The sequence below is a fragment of the Lampetra fluviatilis genome, chromosome 57 (genome assembly GCF_964198595.1).
Source record: "Lampetra fluviatilis chromosome 57, kcLamFluv1.1, whole genome shotgun sequence".
NCBI lineage: Eukaryota > Metazoa > Chordata > Hyperoartia > Petromyzontiformes > Petromyzontidae > Lampetra > Lampetra fluviatilis.
In genome coordinates, this window is record NC_136331.1 from 9,147,101 (window position 1) to 9,166,268 (window position 19,168).

Genomic DNA, 19,168 nt, shown 5'->3' on the forward strand with positions numbered 1-19,168 from the left:
TAGGTGGGAAACGTTGTTATTAGTATAATGTGACCATAGGAGGTCGTTACGTTCCAAAATGTGATGGTTGTATCACGGTTTAAACGATTATTCATGTTGTCCGCTCCACCGATAGGATGAGGTGAGAAGGAAAGGGGAAAACTTCTTACTTTTGAATATTGGCAAAGTTTTTAGTTTTGATCTTCAAATTATAGAGGTGATCGTAGTTATGGAGGAATGGATTTCTTAATCCCCCTGGGAACCAGACGGAGAGTTGTAGGATTTAAGTTCATTGGATAGAGTGGCCCAGCTCACACCGAGGCTCGCAAACCACTGCCAGTTGAAGATTGTTCGAGTACACACTCCATCAGCGGCAGACCACGATGATGAAGCAGTAGACCAAGAAAGGACATTCAATCACCATGAGGATGGAACGATGAGATCAGCTCGTGCGCACGTGCTGGATAGATAGTTCGGTTCCCAAGATCGTGAGATCACGTGGCTTGGGGAGAGGCCATCATGCAGCAGTGGATTGATCGTGGCTGACAATGATGTTTATGGTTCTCTTTTAAGTCATTGGTGACCGGGGCTGAGGCCACCGACTCACCGTACTTGAGGACCCGGTTTAATCCGAGGATCTCAGCAGTGCCGGGCTCAGCTCTCTGACCACACAGCCACCCAGCCACGCGACTATCGCAGTACTCGACATTGACACTGAATTGTACTTTGGTTCTTTTCGGTTAAGTCACGTCTAAAAATAAAATAATAAATTAAAATAACATATTACGACGTTTCGATCGCAACACAAGCAATCATCATCAGGCATAAAAGAAATAGCACCAAAATCTAACTAGAAAACTATAGACAGACATACAAGCAGACAGACATCACAACGGCACACAGAGAGAGGACACAAATCGGCACAAAGAGAGGGGTCGTTTCTGTGACGGTCCCTTAAATATAGAGAGGAGGGGGCGGGGATGGAGGGAGGGAGAGGGCGGAGAGAATTAGCATATCAATGAGTGTACGCCAACGTACTACTGTAGCACGTAAGCTTGAAAATTAGGAGACAGGCACACGAAAATTAAATAACCTAGTAAAATATCGAAATGTGATGTAATACAACACAGAGAGTCGGTTAACACACAATTAACGCATAGCCTGGTTGATTACGTGTTTCAAAATTTGCTAAGTTAGAATTTTAAGTGTGAAAATTCCAAAGAGAGGACACAGGCAGAGAGAACAAATAGCCAGAAAGAAAAAAAGAAAATTAGGAGACAGGCACACGAAAATTAAATAACCTAGTAAAATATCGAAATGTGATGTAATACAACACAGAGAGTCGGTTAACACACGTAATCAACCAGGCTATGCGTTAATTGTGTGTTAACCGACTCTCTGTGTTGTATTACATATTACTCTCTTAAGTCATTGGTGACCGGGGCTGAGACAATCAGCTCACTGTACTTGAAAACCCGGTTTAATCCGAGGCTTCTGTCTGGCTTGGAACGGAGGACCTCAATGGTGCCCGGCTCAGCTCTCTGACCTCAGAGCCACCCAGCCACGTGACTATCGCAGTACTCAACATTGACACTGTATCGCACTTCGTATGGATGAGTTCCAGCTCTTGAGAAATTAATGTTTCGGTCTGTCAAGCGGCGGACATTACCATAATGTGCAGAGTGGGTGGGGGAATGTATCCTCCACTAAGCTGACCAAAGGCCACTTAAGGAAGGGATTTTAGAGGTAGCTCTGTGATATCTGCTTCCATGGGCCATTCCTCAACGGAAAGGGTTGCACTGCTACTGTGTGAGAGATCCGAATGGAAAAATCACAGGAACTTATTATTACACTTGATTACCCAGGGAAGCCTTAGTGAGTCTCAAGACTTTTAAGGACGGTCCTGTCCAGTTTTCTCAGTAGGAAGGGGGGGGGGGGGGATGTTGCTCTGTGTGTAATCGCAATTGAATAGTTTGCAGATCATTTGTTTTCCAGCATTGGGTTGTTTGGCCAACAGCAGTTACAACTGAGTGTATATTTTTAGCTATGGGGGGGCGGGGGGGCGGAGAACCTCTGAAAAACCCTGTTCTCCACCTTTTCACTTTACAAGTCTCATTTCGTAAAGCACCGCACTGAATTCTGGGTAAAAAAATATTTCCTCATCGCACATTTTACGAGCGCACCTCAGGCAGCGTTCGGCATCTTGTTGACTCTTTCATCCGCGAATATCAACTTTGTAATTGAAACAATGGCTCTATCAAGTGGCACCGCCTACCGAATAATCCCAATTATGCGGAGCACCGCCGTGTAATTGGCGACTTGACTGCCGACGCTTGCGCAAAACTGCGCCGAACGCGAGGTGGCCGCGGCAACGCCCATGCGGTGACAGAGGCCAGGGAATTTTTTGGGCGAGGTTCGCGTTTGTCGTGGGAAAAAAGAACAAAACACGAGAAAAGAGACGTTGAGCTTGGCGCCGCGATCGAGGGGCATATGACGTAATAGAGGGGGGAAATAATAATAAGAATATTTATTTTTGCAAATTTTTACTTAACAAATCTAACGAACCTTTTGGAGTAGGGTGAGGTGAGGGTGGGCACAAGCGAGAGACTTTGAGCGCGCGAGCGAGTCGGGACTTTGAGCGAGGAGCCATGGGGGTTTCACCCCATGCAATGTCGCGATTAACACGCTTTGGTTACGTACGGTGCGAAAGAAGTTCAACATAAAAAAGATAAAAAAAAATTATGCTACCAGGTGTGAGCCACCACTGGGGATATGGAGCTCTTTTCCATAAGCGACCTGGCTGTCAAGAATAATAGCTCAACGAAGTGGCTTATCATCAGCATCACATGGAAATGTATTGCAGCCAAGTAACTCTAAACGCGTGATGTCGATTCTAAATGTGGAGGGAAAACCGGAGGACCCGAAGAAAAATCCACGCTACCATGGAGAGAGAGAGATACATCGCAAACTCACTCCAAATATACAGCAGCAGCAGGCGTCAGGGTCGGGATCGAACCCACGACCTCCTGCATACCACGCGAGGTAGTTAACATCTCCTGGCCACCGTGCCGCCCATATGCACACACGACATGGGGCAGAAGCGGGGGGTGTGTGGTCGGGTCAAGCTATTGTGGAGTGTAGGTCAAATACGCTCTACAGGCGTCGTGGACAGCTCCTTCTCGTGAAGGCCCCTTCCGCCAGCAGTTGCACGAGCCGGCAGTTTGCAGGGCTGCACCTTGACCTGTGGCCATAAGGAGGCTGCTAGACCTTGCCTGCGAGGATCATTCCTCGCTTGAAGACAGCACGTCTGCCTCCCGTTGTTCCATGCCACCGCGATCGGCAGGCGTTGGTTGATCCACCGTTCTCGCACATTCGTTGACCCCCTCCCCCCCACAGCGCATGACCATTGCCAATCGTAGACCGACTCGCGGGGAAGCCATTCGCGCTGCTGGGTGGACAGGAGGAGGAGGCGGCGGCGAGGAGGTTGTGTTTAATAAACTTGCCGCGTTTTTCCACCACCGTGCCGAGAGAGACGGAGTCGGACCGGAGGCCTCTGGGGGGGGGGGGGGGGTCGCGAATCCAGCGCCACGATGCCACTACCGCAGCAATAACACATAAGTGTACGATTTTTTTACCGCGGGATTTTAGCATTTTTTAGTGGTCAGGATTATAATTGCCTGACAATTAAATATTCGCGGATTGACATAGTGACGCGATGATTGACAGGAACATTAATATATATGTAATATGACCTTCAACACAATGGAATATAATCTTCACGCTACACCTGAAGTTTAAACTTTCTTGCTTCAAGCGTGTTCGCGGAGTCAAAAATAAATTGTTTATTTTGAGCCGGAGGGTGTCGTATTTAATATTTAAAGTAAGCGCTAAACACATGAGGTCATGCGATGTTTAACAATTCAATTATCTGCTTTGCATCTGCCAAAGCTACAATGTAAAATAGCGATGCTTCAATGAGTCTCAAACTTCATGTTGCCACGAGGAGGTTGAGATTGAAATTCAAAATGCCTCGTTACGTGCACACCACCTCGTCGTTCCTCATCATCAGGATCAGAATATTTATTCATCCTGGAGGAATCCGATGAGCTTTCAAAGCTCTTTTTCACAGACGACCAGCAGTTCCACAGATGTCCAATAGTTTCACAGATGCCCAGTAGTTTCACAGATGTCCAGTAGTTGTTTTACAGATGTCCAGTAGTTGTTTCACAGATGTCCAGTAGCTTCACACATGTCCATTGGTTTCACGGATGCCCGGTAGATTCACAAATGTCCAGTAAATTCACATATGTCCAGTAGTTTCACAGATGTCCAGTAGTTGTTTCACAGATGCCCAGTAGTTGATTCACAGATGTCCAGTAGATTCACATATGTCCAGATCTTAAGCCAAGCGTCCCATCGCTCCCTGGATCTATCACTCGGATTCTCTCCCTCCACGGCCTTCTATGCTACCTCTTCTCCGTCACGCCCTGCTTGCCTGGCCTCTCGATTTGTTTATTGTTCTGTTCCTGACGATCCCTGCGAAGAATTTTCGTACGCGTGCCATTCTATCCTTGTGCGCGATGGGAGCAGCAATGTGTGTGCAGGAGCTAAATGCCACGGATGTTGAGGGCTGCTGCTGGCCACGGCGATAGGGCTTCGGGAAAGAGAGGGAGAGAGTTCGTGGTCGTTTTGCTGTTCCTCCTCCTCCCCCTACTCCTCTTCATACTCCTCCACCTCCTCCTCCGTTGAAGGAGCGCAAACAACAGTAAGTGTACTGTGGGGTCCGTAGTTTTGCTTGTGTAATAAAGGTCGTGGAAGCGACTTTGGTCTTTATTTGTCTTTCTTTACAACACTCCTTCATGCTGCTGACAGACAGCGTGAGAGGGATAGAGAGAGAGAGGCGCGCGCAGCCACGTGGCTGCCTGGACCCCCGCTCTCGCGTGGCCTCTCCCTCCGTTCGTTCCAGTTCTGACGACGTGTTGTTCGTCTCCACCCCTATTTAATACCCGGGTCACGTGGTACCTTTCCACCAATCCTGGTTAGCCTCTATGGAATCTTCTAGACTCCATTGTAGGCTCCCGGGACCACGCCCCTGACTCGTCTCCCCATTGGCTGTGGCTAAAGCCAGCAGAACCAATCCTCTACTTACAGATGTCACCTTCCCGTTACGTCAGGGCCACGACTTTAGGCTTCCCCCCATTGGCTATGGACCAGGACCGGCAGAGCCAATCATCGTGAGGAGTTGTGATCCGTCAGCGACCAGGATATATCCTCACATTACACTTGCATGGCCACAATCCCACTAGAGTGGCTTGTCTTTAATTTTCCATCTACGAAGGAGGTGTGCGCATTGGCCTGCCGGTCACGTTGTGAACATGCAGTTGATGGTTCCACCACCATTGTCATCGAGGAGGAGGAATGTCCAAGCCAGGAGGTGCTATGTTTGCGTCTCGAATCAGGTGATTATTCTGGGCATCTGTGGTATTCCCTGGGCTGGATTAAGGTTATTAGAGGCCTAAGTCGAATAAGAAGGACGGGCCTAAGTATGACATTGTAAACAAAAATATATGAAGTCATCAAACACATTTATTTGTTTACTTATGTAAAATGTACACATTTGTTTGGCATGAGGTGCATTCACCAAGACATAAATCACTCACTGCACTAATATCTTCAAACTGCAAAATGCGCTTCCAGCCTTAGGTATTGGCGAAGTCACGAGGCAATGTCAACATTGACTGTGTGACGAGGGCATCGCCAACGGCCGCGCTGCCGTCGCTCGGCTATTGTATTCGAACACTGGAACTGCACAATACGAGGGCCTGTGTGGTTAATATCGGCCCTGGTTGTTCCACACTCTGCTCACCGGCGTTGTTCCGGATCTGGGTGTGATTCTAGGGATGGTGGCAACAGCAGTGGCGGCGGTAGCGGCAGCACGATCCCAGAAGAGGGATTGGAACCTGGGCCGGTGGTGTCAAACTAAAACTAAACTACAATTATGGGATTTTTCTTGCCAGTAATAAAATATAACAGTAGGTTTTACCCTTTCTGGAAATAAAACAGGAGGTGTTAAGATGTTAAAACACCAAACAGGTTCCTTTTGCAAGGAATCTTGTCTGCATTAACCAAACACAGTACTTGTGGTGAACATGCAAACACAAAACATGCTCTGATAATTATATGATGCATTGTATTTGAAAGTGATTGGTCCACACCAGTGACAGCTTTGTTTTAAAGACAATGTAGCTCTTTTTTCAGAAACGACCTGGCTATCACAAATGATAGCCCAATGAAGTGGCTTATCATCGTGTGGCATTTTATAGTAGCAGCCAAATACTCTAAACGCCTGATGTTAATTCTAATTGTGGAGGAAAAAACCGGAGGACCCAGAGAAAAATCCATACGACCACGAGGAGAACATGGAAACTCCAAATGTACAGCAGGCGTCAGGTTCGGGGTGGAACCCACGACCTCCTGAATACCAGGCAAGGGAGTTAACACCATTGGTACCTCATTTGCCAGTAGCAAAATATGGTAATTGTTTTTTTTTTACCCTTTTATCTTTAAAAAGGTGTCAGTTTTGTTGCCAGATAAAAGGGTATTAAAAAAAACTATTAGCAAGGGAGTTAACATCTCGGCACCGCGGCTCCTTCCCTGATTTTTCTTGGAGGTTGCTGTGCCCAGGTTTAGTGGTCGGCCTAGAAAGTAGTCTCCCTCCTCCCCCCCGCCACAGCAAAAGGCAAAGTTGTGACTTCTTTAAGCACGCCCTTTGTCCTCCGAGTGTCGGGTCTGATTCCCCGGGATTTATGCTTTTCTTGAGATGTGACGGTGATTAGATGTAATTGATCTCATTTCAACCTGTAATTAAGTTGTTTTTGATGCCCTTTGATGAGTGTGAAATTTGAAGCGAGTTGCCTTACGTAAGTATAACTACCTGGTCGAGCCAAACCTCTCATTATGTAAAAAAACAGCGTGCAATTATAAAAGTGCACAGAACACTATGTGCGCTCACCTGTCAGTGCAGTCAATAAATAAGTTACAGCTCTTGATCAATCCACTGATAGATAATTACGTTTGTGGCGGTGACGCGAGCCACTGTTGGCCGCTCGTTCCAGTGGTTCACGATTTTTAAGCTGGTAGGCCGTCCTGGTTAATACTCCGGTGTGGCTGCAGGGAGGTTGTGAATCCATTACCATCATCGTAGTCATCATCATCAGGAATGCGTAGGTGTCGAAGACTCCCCCATCGTCCCACCGTATCCCAGCATGGTGGAGGAGGCGGCCTCCCTCCCACAAGGTTGAGGCAGGCGTCGTACCAGATCAGACAAACGCACAGCTCTCTCAGACGGCCAATCAGACGACGCCGTGATGACGCCATGACAACACCGTTACGACGCCTTGATGGTGTTTTGACAATGCCGTGACGATGCCATGACGGTGCTGTGACGACACCGTGATGACGTCGTGACGACGCCGTGACGATGCCGTAGTTGAGTGAAGTGGAGAAATACTCTTCCCGTCTCTCTGTGATGTCACCACACATATGTCAATAATTGGCCTCTATCCGTTCCTTTTGATATGTCAGATAGTATTTGTTCTTGGACCATATATTTCTTTAACAGCTACTTCTAGTAGCAAGTTGATCTCTTTCATCTGCTTTGGTGCTCCACCATTGGTTTGTCATGGCCCCGTATTTTTCTTTGCACTTCTGCTTCGAGAGCACTTAGTTTGTGTTTGAAGGCAGCTGTCCGCTGCGAAGGTGATCCCTGTGAAGCTTTTGTTTTTCCTTTGAGGAGTAGATTGGATCTCTTTGTCGTCGTCATTTAGGAAGTCGGCAATCTTGCACTTTTCTTGTCTCAGAAGCATCGAGCAATGATAAAAAAAGTATTCCATTTAGCTTCACTTGTTGATTCAGTTTGTGTTTGTGTGCCAAGCGCTTGTGTTATAACAGTTTCTACCTATCTTCTTGGTTCTTTCGGTAAAGACTTTACCGAAAGAACCAATAAGATGAATCCCTGCAGTCATGAAAGCATTAAATCGAAGTTTCTAGCTAGGCTTGTATTTCGGGAGACGTGAGCTTCCATACACCATAGGTCTTGTTGGGATTCCCTACACCTCTGCTGTAGCAGACGAACAGAAAATATGGCATATGTGCAGGACCGCCCTTTCCTGAAACCACATTGGGACTCCGCAAGCCTCTCCTCAGCGTGCCTAGCAAGGCGATGTTGAATAATCCTTGCCAGGACCTTTCCTGGCACACTGAGGAGTGAGATGCCCCTGTAGTTGTTACAGTCTGTGCGGTCCCCCTTCTTAATAAGGGGGACCACCAGGGCATCCTTCAAATCCTGCGGAACCCGTCCAGTGGTCCAGACTGTTGTTATGATGTCATATAGGGCAGTCTGTGCACAACGCCACCCTCCCTCAGCATTTCGCTTGGGAGGTCATCTCTGCCCGGTGCCTTTCCTGGTCTCAGACTCCGGATCGCGTTCAGTACTTCCTCAACAGATGGCACCTCAGCCAGCCACTTACAGGGGGTGACTTATTCCAAGCCTCAGGTTCAGCAGCAGTGCCTCCAACTCCTCCTCTGAGCGAGCAGCAATCACCAGAGCATCGGCATATACATAACATGGTTGAGCAATAGAGAGCCATCCCTTGACCGCACCTGGGCATCGATCAGCCTCCCATTGTATCTGTAGCATATGGTAATTCCTGCGGTACAGCCATTGAAGGCTTCAGGAACTACGCGGTCAAAATATATGTAAAATTACGTTCTAGATTTGAAGCTTTCGTGACTGCAAGGATTCATACTCTTAGTTCTTTCGGTAAAGTCACGTAGGTACACACACATTGCCCTATACACACATACACATATGGACTGTCACACACCGACATCTACACACACACCTGGACTAACACACACAGCGACTGATATGCACACAAATGGACTGACACGCACACTTGGACTGACACACACACACAAACACTTCGACGTACACACACACACATCGGGCGTTGTCCGTTATAAAAAGACAGACACACACATGGACTTAAACACACGTATGGACCTACACGCACACACATATGGACTCGAACATACACATATCGACTCCCACACACACATCGACGTGCCCAGAAATCCCCGATGATGGCACAGCTATCAGCATGGCAGTGCTACGTATCAGTAAATAGCTTGACGTGAGCAATCGAAGCAATGGAAATGCATAGAAGAAATAAGCATAAATTAGTGTAAATTAAAGAGCAGCAGTACGCACAGGTAAGTTGTGAACCAGGCTACAGTCTAGCTTATAGACTGCCAGTACGCCGACTCAATGACATAAGCATTGCTGCAGTCGACATTAAAATCTGGCAATACGGGCAGCAGCTGAAAAAGCAGGATAAAGTCGACATGAAAGGCTGGAAGTACACTGAGTGAGGTAAAGAAGCAGAAAACAGATTATAGACTGGCATACACTCATAATGGGCAAAAGCCAAATTAGCAGTGTAGATAATAGAGTGCCAGGCAGCAGGCCACAACACAGACTGGCAGTACACGGTCGCAGTGTCAAAAAAAGAGAGCAAAAAAACTGAATATTTATCAGCCTAATAAAAAACTAGAAGTTTTCTGCACACAAACATTATTATTGTAATAATTTACAGTATGGGAACCTCATTTGCCAGTAAAAATATGATAATTGGTTGTTTACCCTTCTATCTGGCAACAAAACTGACACCTTTTTACAAGGACAGTGCACATTATCAGAGTTATGTCGTTTGTTTGTATTATGACTGCAGGTATTGCGGCGTATGCAAACATGACTCCTTGTAAAAATGTGTCAGTTTTGTTGCCAGATAGAAGGGTAAACAACCAATTATCATTGTAATAATGTCCAACTTATTTGCTTCATAATAGTAAACAATGAACCTGAGTTATTATCTGCACACAAACATTATTATTGTAATATCTGTCGACTTTTCTGATTAATAATAGTAAACAATGAACCTGAGTTGTTAGCGAAGGATTCAATACAATTGTACTTTACATTGCCGTGGTGAGGCCTAGTCCCGTGCAGAGCCCGCGGCATCGCCTAGATTGCCAGGCTGGGGGCTGGGGCGCTACCCCTCCACCATCCCCCCACCCCCCACCTTCCCACCCACCCTCCACCGATGATGCGCCTGCGTTGGTAGGAGGTAAGAAAAAGAAGATACATATAATGGAACAAGAAGGTGTCTCTAAGAGCTACATTACACATGAGCGTTCCAGACGGCCGTTGAAGCGCATCTGAAAGCGCGCGATGTAGTTTACCATCTTTGTTCGATCGTTAGCTAAACGGCACTGCAAGGATGACCAGATTTCGCGTGATGGTTTATGCCCCTTAATGAGATCAGCGAGGCATTGTGGCGAGCACTTTGTGTGTAACGAGTGCAACCTTATGACGTGTTCGTTGGGTAACCGGAAGCGAATGCAGCTCAGCGAGCACCGGACAGACACGGTCGGATCTTGCAGTGCCCTGTCACGACCACGTGCCAGAGAGTTTTGTACACTTTAACACGTAGTAGGTTTTCGCGACCAAAATTATTAATAATAAAGGTTTTTGGGTTAGATCGCGTAAGTATAAATGTGTTGCAACCCTCCACCACCTGACGCAGCCAGCAAGGTTTGTCACATAAACAACGCGCCAATTAGTTACTACTTAAGCCCACCGGTGTATTGGAGAGTAAATCCACAACATTTACAATGTGAGTACGACGTTTCACTGTACATCCAGCATCATCAGGCGATTTGCCAGAATAGTGGAGCTGGTACATCGCCCGATGAGCAGTACGAGGGAAGTAGCAAAGAGAGAAGTGAAGGGACCCGCAGTGTGGTGATTGGGTGGCTGAGTGGAAGAGTTGGGTGTATTGTTGTGACCCGCAGTGTGGTGATTGGGTGGCTGAGTGGAAGAGTTGGGTGTATTGTTGTGACCTGCAGTGTGCTGATTGGGTGGCTGAGTGGAAGATTTGGCTGTATTGTTGTTACCCGCAGTGTGGTGAGTGGAGTAAGTGGGTGTGTGAATCCAGTGGGTGAGTGAAGCCAGTGGGTGAGTGAGTGGGTGAGTGTGTTGTTGTTTGTGGTAATGTTAGCGCGCTGCGCTACGAACCTAGCGACCCGGGTTTGATTCCCGTTCACGGCCAATACTGGTGACGATTATATGAATCGGTCCTGGGCCTCCCCTAAGTCTACTCAGCCTCAAATGAGTACCTGGTGCAGTGTGTAAACATCGTCACTGGGAAGACCAAGGCGGCCGGGCGTGGTGTTAGCCACCCACCCCCTCGTGTGCCGTGCCGGCCTTCATATGTGCTCGCTAACAGCACTTGCCCCAACAGTCTGTTAAGGATATACATGGATGGGGGATCTTTGTCTTTGTTGTGTGTGATGACCTGCAGTGTTGGTGGTGGTTGACCGCGGTGTGGAGGAATTGAAAGTCAGTCTGGTAGACCTGAGTCGTCAAGTCAAGTCAATGTTAGTTTCGTTTACGTTACGTGGTGCCTTCCTGGCACAGATTTGCCACTCAACGCGGGTGGAACGAATCAATGAGTGGGGTAGCATCGCATTCAGCAGAACGGCGGTGGCTGTTGTTGTACCGCCCTCTGCTGGCGACGCAAGCCCCACAGACACAGTAGCATGGCGACGGTTTGTGGAGCAACTTGTTAAAAGGAATCTGCAACAGAGGGCGACTGTGCCCCAGTGTTAACCCTGTTTTACAGCCTCGCTCTCCCGTGTAACGAGGGGACAGGACGGTTAATGAAGACAACAATAGGCGAGTTCGGAGGCGATGAGCGGATACTCTGCGTTGTGTTCTGCCCTCTTCTTGAGGATCGAGTGACTCCACCACCAACGAGGAACACCAGAGGGTCGTGGAACTGCAACTCTTTACTCCAAAAAATGATTCACTCCTCTTGAGGGTCGAGTGACTCCCATCACCGAGGGACGATACCCGGAGGGTTGGTGGAACGGCAACTCGTTCTTTCAAAGTGTTCCCGTGAGGAGCATTCGGGCATCTGTTATTACGACCAGATGCACACCAATCGACCCCCACTTTACACAGAACCTCACTGTTCAATCCCTGTAGAGTCCACCCGAATCTGAATAGGTGCCCTGCCATACCCGTCAATTACAATTATATGTGACATTAAGCCACATACCGGCTACAGTTGCAGTAAGAGGCATTGTCTGTTAACAACCTGGGCCGGATTGAGTTTGACGGGGGCCCTGTGGGGGCTTTTATAGTTTTTTTTTTGGGGGGGGGGGTGCACTTTGTATACAATATTCTCTCGCTAAGGGCGCCACGGTGGCGCGATGTTAACTCCTTCGCTCGGTATACAAGAGGTTATGGGTTCGATCCCGACCCTGACGCCTGTTGTATATTTGTAATTTGTGTGTCTCTCTCGCCGTGGTCGCATATCTTTTTTACCCCGGGTCCTTCGGTTTTTTTTCCCTCTCCGGATTTAGAATCAACGTGCGCTCAGAGTTATTTGTCTGCAATACATTTCCACGTGATAAGCCCACGTCGCTGTGCTCTTGTTTGTGGTGGCCAGGTCACTTCCGAAAGAGGTTAGTCAGAACATTTGTTATTACGCACTCTTATGAGTCCAGTCCATCACGAGTGCGCATCGATCGCATGTTGAAGAAGGCTCTCTATAAAAACACCGTTTAAGTTGCAGAACTGGCTCAGACTCAGGGATGGATCCCGAACATGAACTGGTAGCGTGTTCCTGGTCTTCGGGCCGAGAACCCGAAACTGCTACATAGCTCAGTGGGCCTTGCCCTGGTGAAATAAAAATAGTAAATGAACGTAATTGGCGGTACACTGGTGCCGCATGGCATGAATATAAATTCGCAATAATGCTCTTTGGTTCTTTTGGTAAAGTCACGTAGAAAGAAAATAAATTTAATGATAAAATATGACGTTTCGATTGCAACACAAGCAATCATCATCAGGTAAGAATGAATGATAAAACAAACTTAGTAAATTTAGAAATATAATGCAATACAACACAGAGAGTCTGCTAACACAACAGTCAACACCCTACCTGGTTGATTACGTTCTTCCAAAGATTGCTCAATTTGAGAGAGAGACAAAACACAGACACGAAGACACATATACAGACACACAAGCAGAGAGAGACAACACAGAGACACACAGAGAGAGACACACACATAGGCACACAGAGAAACAACGCCTCTGTGTCGAGGCCTTAAATAATGATTTGTTTCCCCGCGATTTACAACTCCGGTCAGAAGATCTCGCGGGTTGCGTCAAAATTAGTTGTTGTGATGTCGAAGCAGTCGGAAGACGGAACGTTCACACGAGTGGCCGTAGAGCAGCACCCAGCCTGGTGACGATTGGCTAGCTCCGTGTTTTGACTCCTCGTGCCCTAGACTTAGTCAGAGGGGGTTAGGGTTAGAGAGATACGAGCCACTCACTTTCGTGAGCAATTCTGGCCTACATTGGAAAATATCGTTCTTAAATGGCATTTGGCTGTTTCGAAAGAGATTTCTAATTTGACCTCATTGTCGCTGTTACAATATCCCTCACCGAAACCCTAACAATCCCAACGCTTTTCTTGCCGTACTACCCATCGGCGGTTCAAGACGACAACGACGAAGATGACGATTAGCTGGCTCCGTGATCCAAAGGCAGCTTTCACTCCTCGTGCACCAAATCAACGGTCAAAATTAACATAACAAAAAAATCTCAGGAGACTGAATAAATCTTCCAATCGCGTCAAACTTGGCGACAGGATCGATTCAAGGCTGATGAAAACATATTTGCCGATTCAAATTGTGATTTTAGAACTGATTTATGATGACCGGTTGTGTTATGCTGCACCGGTGTACCGCAAAATATGTTCAACCAGTCGTCGAAGTAGATTACCCAGTTGCAGGGCTGTGCCTGTATCTACGCAAAAAACGTGCGTTCATTTTTCTGCGGCGGTGGTGGTGGTGGTGGTTGTGTGTGATAAGTTTTTGAGTGTCGACGGTGAGGGGTGCCGGGGGTCCAAACGTGTTCAGAACCACCGAGCCAGAGGATTAAGTGACCAAGTGGGTGGGTGAGTGCGTGAGTGGGTGGGTGGGTGAGTGGGTGGGTGAGTGCATGGGTGAGTGAGTGGGTGAGTGGGTGGGTGGGTGAGTGGGTGGGTGAGTGCGTGCATGGATACGTGCGTGCCTGGGTGGGTGAATTAATGGTGGGTAGGTAGGTTCGTGGGTGGGTGAGTGAGGGGGTGGGTGAGTGAGTGGGTGGCTGAGTGGGTGGGTGAGTGCGTGAATGAGTGAGTGGGTGAGTGCGTGAATGAGTGGGTGGGTGAGTGCGTGCATGTGGGCGGTTGAGTGGGTTGGTTGGAGAGTGAGTGGGTTGGTGAGTGAGTGGATGGACGGGCGAGTGCGTGAGCAAGTGAATGGTTGACTTTCCCCATTTATGGCCATGCTCCTCTGCAATGCAGAGAGAGACGATGTCTTCTGGAAATCCAAAATTCTGAACAACGAGAGTCAAACACGTCTTCCGGACGACGATGTTACTCTCCGGATTATGAGACACGCGCCCCAAGCCTTTTCTTCAGGAGGGTGAGCGAGTGGGTGAGTTTCACTCACTATAAAACTGTGTATATATTTTCTGTAGGTGGGTGAGCGAGCGGGTGAGCGAGCGAGTGAGCGGACAAGTGGGTGAGCTTCACCCACTATAAAGCTGTGTGTATATATTTTCTGCAGGTGTCACTTTAAGCTCTCGAGGGCTGCTGCTGCTGCTGCAGCATTTGAGGTCCCCTATTATGAGTTGAGCCCCTTGCTCCCCTACGCCTGCATTTAAACCCTCACCTCACGGTGCGCGTCCTTGACTGAACACGCCCGTCCGAGACGGGTCCACGCGGCGTTACGTAAGCCTCGGCACAAGCATGGGAGAGTGAGAGAACGAGAAAGAGAGAAAGATGTTCCCGTAGCAGTGGGGGAAGCTTTGGGAAGTGTGCTTGTTTTAAACAGAACGGTTGCTGGCTAATATTGGCTCTGAAATTCAAACGAAGGTGATAATAACGCGTTTATCTTTATATGGTGTCACCGTCCTTGGCAAACCACTTACCCCAGGATACGTAGTGCGCAGAGGCACGGGACAACACAAACAGTTGGGCGGGGGGGGGAGAGGCAAGTTCTGTGGTCCCGTATTAGGATGTTCGTATGGATGTATAGCACCGGATTAAAGATGTAATTTAGATGTTGTTTTCCGGTCGGTTGTCTGTTCAGAAACAGAGTGGAATGTTTACAACGCGGTCCATGGTTTGCCGGATTTTCGACGCGCCGTTTGTGCATCGGGTGGCCGCGATCGGCCGCATGGCCCCACCGGTCCCCGATCCGGTCGACGGTCGACCCTTGGCGGCGCGGGAGGTTCGACGGTAAGGCTCCCTGTACGAGATGTTTATTTTTTGACGTCGGCGACAGTCCAGACTCTCGCTTCCATGACAAATAGTTACAAATAGCGGTTTGAGAGTTTATCGTTCAAATACGACAGTCACAAAAATTCCATCAGTGTGAAAAGACAATACAGGGGACTAGCGGTCACAGGGGGTAATGACAGGGGAATTAGCAAAGGAAGAGATTTGGGGCCACAAGGGGTAATCACAGGTTAAGGGACAGACATGGGAACAATCTGGGGTCTAAGAGAAGGATCGAGAATAGGGGCTGTGGCCAAGTGATAAAAGGGGACAGGTGTGGATCAGGGATCGAGAGCCATCGACAGGGTTCGAGAGTAGGGGCGTGGCCAAGGGTCACAGAGATGGCGGCGCTGGGGCTGAAAGGGGTCGAGAGGAGAGGCTCGGGGCTGCTGTTGGAGTCGGGGTCGTCGCCCGTCAAGTGAACGTGTCTTCAATAAAGAATAATCAAAAGGCAGTGTCTCCTGGAGTCGTTACAAGCGTCAGAGTCTCTGTCGGAAGCCCCCTCGCGGTGGCCGGCAGCAGACCTCGACATTGGCATCGGGCTCTGGAACCACGTCGCTGCCACCGCTGCTGGTGCCATCACGCGCAGGAGTGCAAGCGCAGCCGCGCCCTTGCTTTTTGACTCGACGGACTGCGGTCACAGTGCGATTTGCACATTTCAGCCCACGACGTGATTCGGAGAACCATTTGAAACCTCGCACGACGCCGACCTCATGTGAAGCGTCGTGCAAGAGGCTGTCACACGCTGCCCCCCCAGAGAGTAAGACGCTGCCCCCCGAGCTTTGGTTCTCTGCTCAGAATAATGTGGGGTTCAATGCGGACAGCTGTCTTCCTCTAGGTGAGTGTGGCTGCTCCAAAATGGTTAGAGGAGAGAGATGTCTTTTCCCCGGAAGGAGACAATTCCAAGACAAGGTTGAAACACACCTTCCGGTACGGCGTGTGTATCCTCCCGATCATAAGACGCTTCCCTCCAGCCATTGTCGGGAATGGGGTGGTTTATTTTTTGCCCAGAAGTGCTTAAACAACGTCCTCGGTGCTCTGTTGTGAGCGCACGCCTAGTTCCGTTGTTGATATGCGCAAGGAATTGAGCAGTACGTGATGATGACTACGACGATGGTGACGACGACGGTGAATATTTTTTTTATTGAGCCCCCCCCCCACCCTGGGGTCTGATGTCTGATTCACACACCAATGAATGTTCTTCTTCCTCACTGTCTTTTTCAAAAGGAGCAGAAGGGCTAATTTGTTTGTTTAACAGCGTGAGCCACTCAGCGATGTCCAGTGGTGGTGGTAGCTGAGTGGAGGGTACTCGATGCACCACAGCACGTGTATTGTATCCGGCCCGTCAGCAGTGATGTGCACCTGATGGTTCGGACCCCGCTGTGTTCGCAAACAATACAGAGTGCTTCAAAAAAATGTTAACACTTATATGGGACTGTCGTTTTTAATGGAAAAAAACGATAATACACTGTAGCATGATAACAAATGTATGTTAGTAGCTTAAAAAAGTCCAAAAGTCTCCACTTGTTCGCCATCATTGTCAACACGTGCCCGGAATCTTCTGCAGGTGGTCTCCAGAGTCCGGAGGAACATGTCTTGTGGTATTGTTGCAAATTTTCAGAAGTGTTAACATTTTTTGAAAGCACCCTGTAAATATTTACATTTTTGGGTTGTCTGAATATCTCAAAAAGGTTACAAGTGTCGACATTTAAACTTAAATGTACCCCCCATCACATTCTGAATTGCACAAAAAAAGCTCCTAACCCACCCCCACCCCCCACCATTGTCAAAGCAAGTCAAGGTACAGGTGAAGCCCCTGCATGCAACGGGTCGCTAATGCCGCCGCTGACCTCTGCGACTAGCGCAGTTGGCGATGTACGCTGCGAAAGAAGTCCAACATAGGTATGTGCGTGCATCCTCGAAGCTTAACTCTCGAGAGCCAATCTAGACACTTTATTTTTTTGGCCAACTCTTCCACGCAGGCCAGATGTCTCTGAAGAGGTGGTCGTACCCATATTTTACCCCACCACCACCACACGACCTACTTGCCCCGACTCACTGTGTGGTGAACCCAGTTTTACTACTGCTGGGTAGACACCGAGGGCTGGGAGATTTTTTTTTAAAGAAACTCGCACCCATCGTGTCTGGGAATGCCCCCCCCGGGAAGGGCCCGCCCCTTTTCCCTTAAGCAGTGGCGTTAGCAAGCAGTGTGCAGGGCCTGCGCCTTTAACCTTAACCCGTATACACCCAGAGACTACCATGAGGAGACTACTATGAGTAGACAATCATGAGTAGACTACTATGAGTAGACTACTATGAGGAGACTACCATGAGGAGACTATGAGGAGACTACTATGAGTAGACTACCATGATGAGACTACTATGAGGAGACTACCATGATGAGGCTACTATGAGGAGACTACCATGAGGAGACTACCATGAGGAGACTATGAGGAGACTACTATGAATAGACTACTATGATGAGGCTACCATGAGGAGACTACTATGAGTAGTCTACTGACTACTATGAGTAGACTACCATGATGAGACTACTATGAGGAGACTACCATGAGGACACTATGAGGAGACTACCATGATGAGGCTACCATGAGGAGACTACTATGAGTAGACTACTATGAGTAGACTACCATGAGGAGACTACTATGAGGAGACTATGAGGAGACTACCATGATGAGGCTACCATGAGTAGACTACTATGAGTAGACTACTATGATGAGACTACCATGAGGAGACTACCATGAGTAGACTACCATGAGGAGACTACAATGAGTAGACTACTATGATGAGACTACCATGAGTAGACTACCATGAGTAGACTACCATGAGTAGACTACTATGATGAGACTACCATGAGTAGACTACCATGAGGAGACTACTATGAGTAGACTACTATGATGAGACTACCATGAGTAGACTACCATGAGGAGACTACTATGAGTAGACTACTATGATGAGACTACCATGAGTAGACTACCATGAATAGACTACCATGAGTAGACTACCATGAGGAGACTACTATGAGTAGACTACCATGAGTAGACTACCATGAGGAGACTACCATGAGTAGACTACTATGATGAGACTACCATGAGGAGACTACCATGAGTAGACTACCATGAGGAGACTACTATGAGTAGACTACCATGAGGAGACTACTATGAGTAGACTACTATGAGTAGACTACCATGAGTAGACTACCATGCGTAGACTACCATGATGAGGCTACTATGAGGAGACTACTATGAGTAGACTACCATGAGTAGACTACCATGATGAGGCTACTATGAGGAGACTACTATGAGTAGACTACCATGAGTAGACTACCATGATGAGGCTACTATGAGGAGACTACCATGAGTAGACTACCATGAGTAGACTACCATGATGAGGCTACTATGAGGAGACTACTATGAGTAGACTACCATGAGTAGACTACCATGATGAGACTACTATGAGGAGACTACCATGAGTAGACTACCATGATGAGGCTACTATGAGGAGACTACCATGAGGAGACTACTATGAGTAGACTACTATGAGTAGATTACTATGATGAGACTACCATGAGTAGACTACCATGATGAGGCTACTATGAGGAGACTACTATGAGGAGACTACCATGAGGAGACTACTATGAGTAGACTACCATGAGGAGACTATGAGGAGACTACTATGAGTAGACTACTATGAGTAGACTACCATGAGGAGAC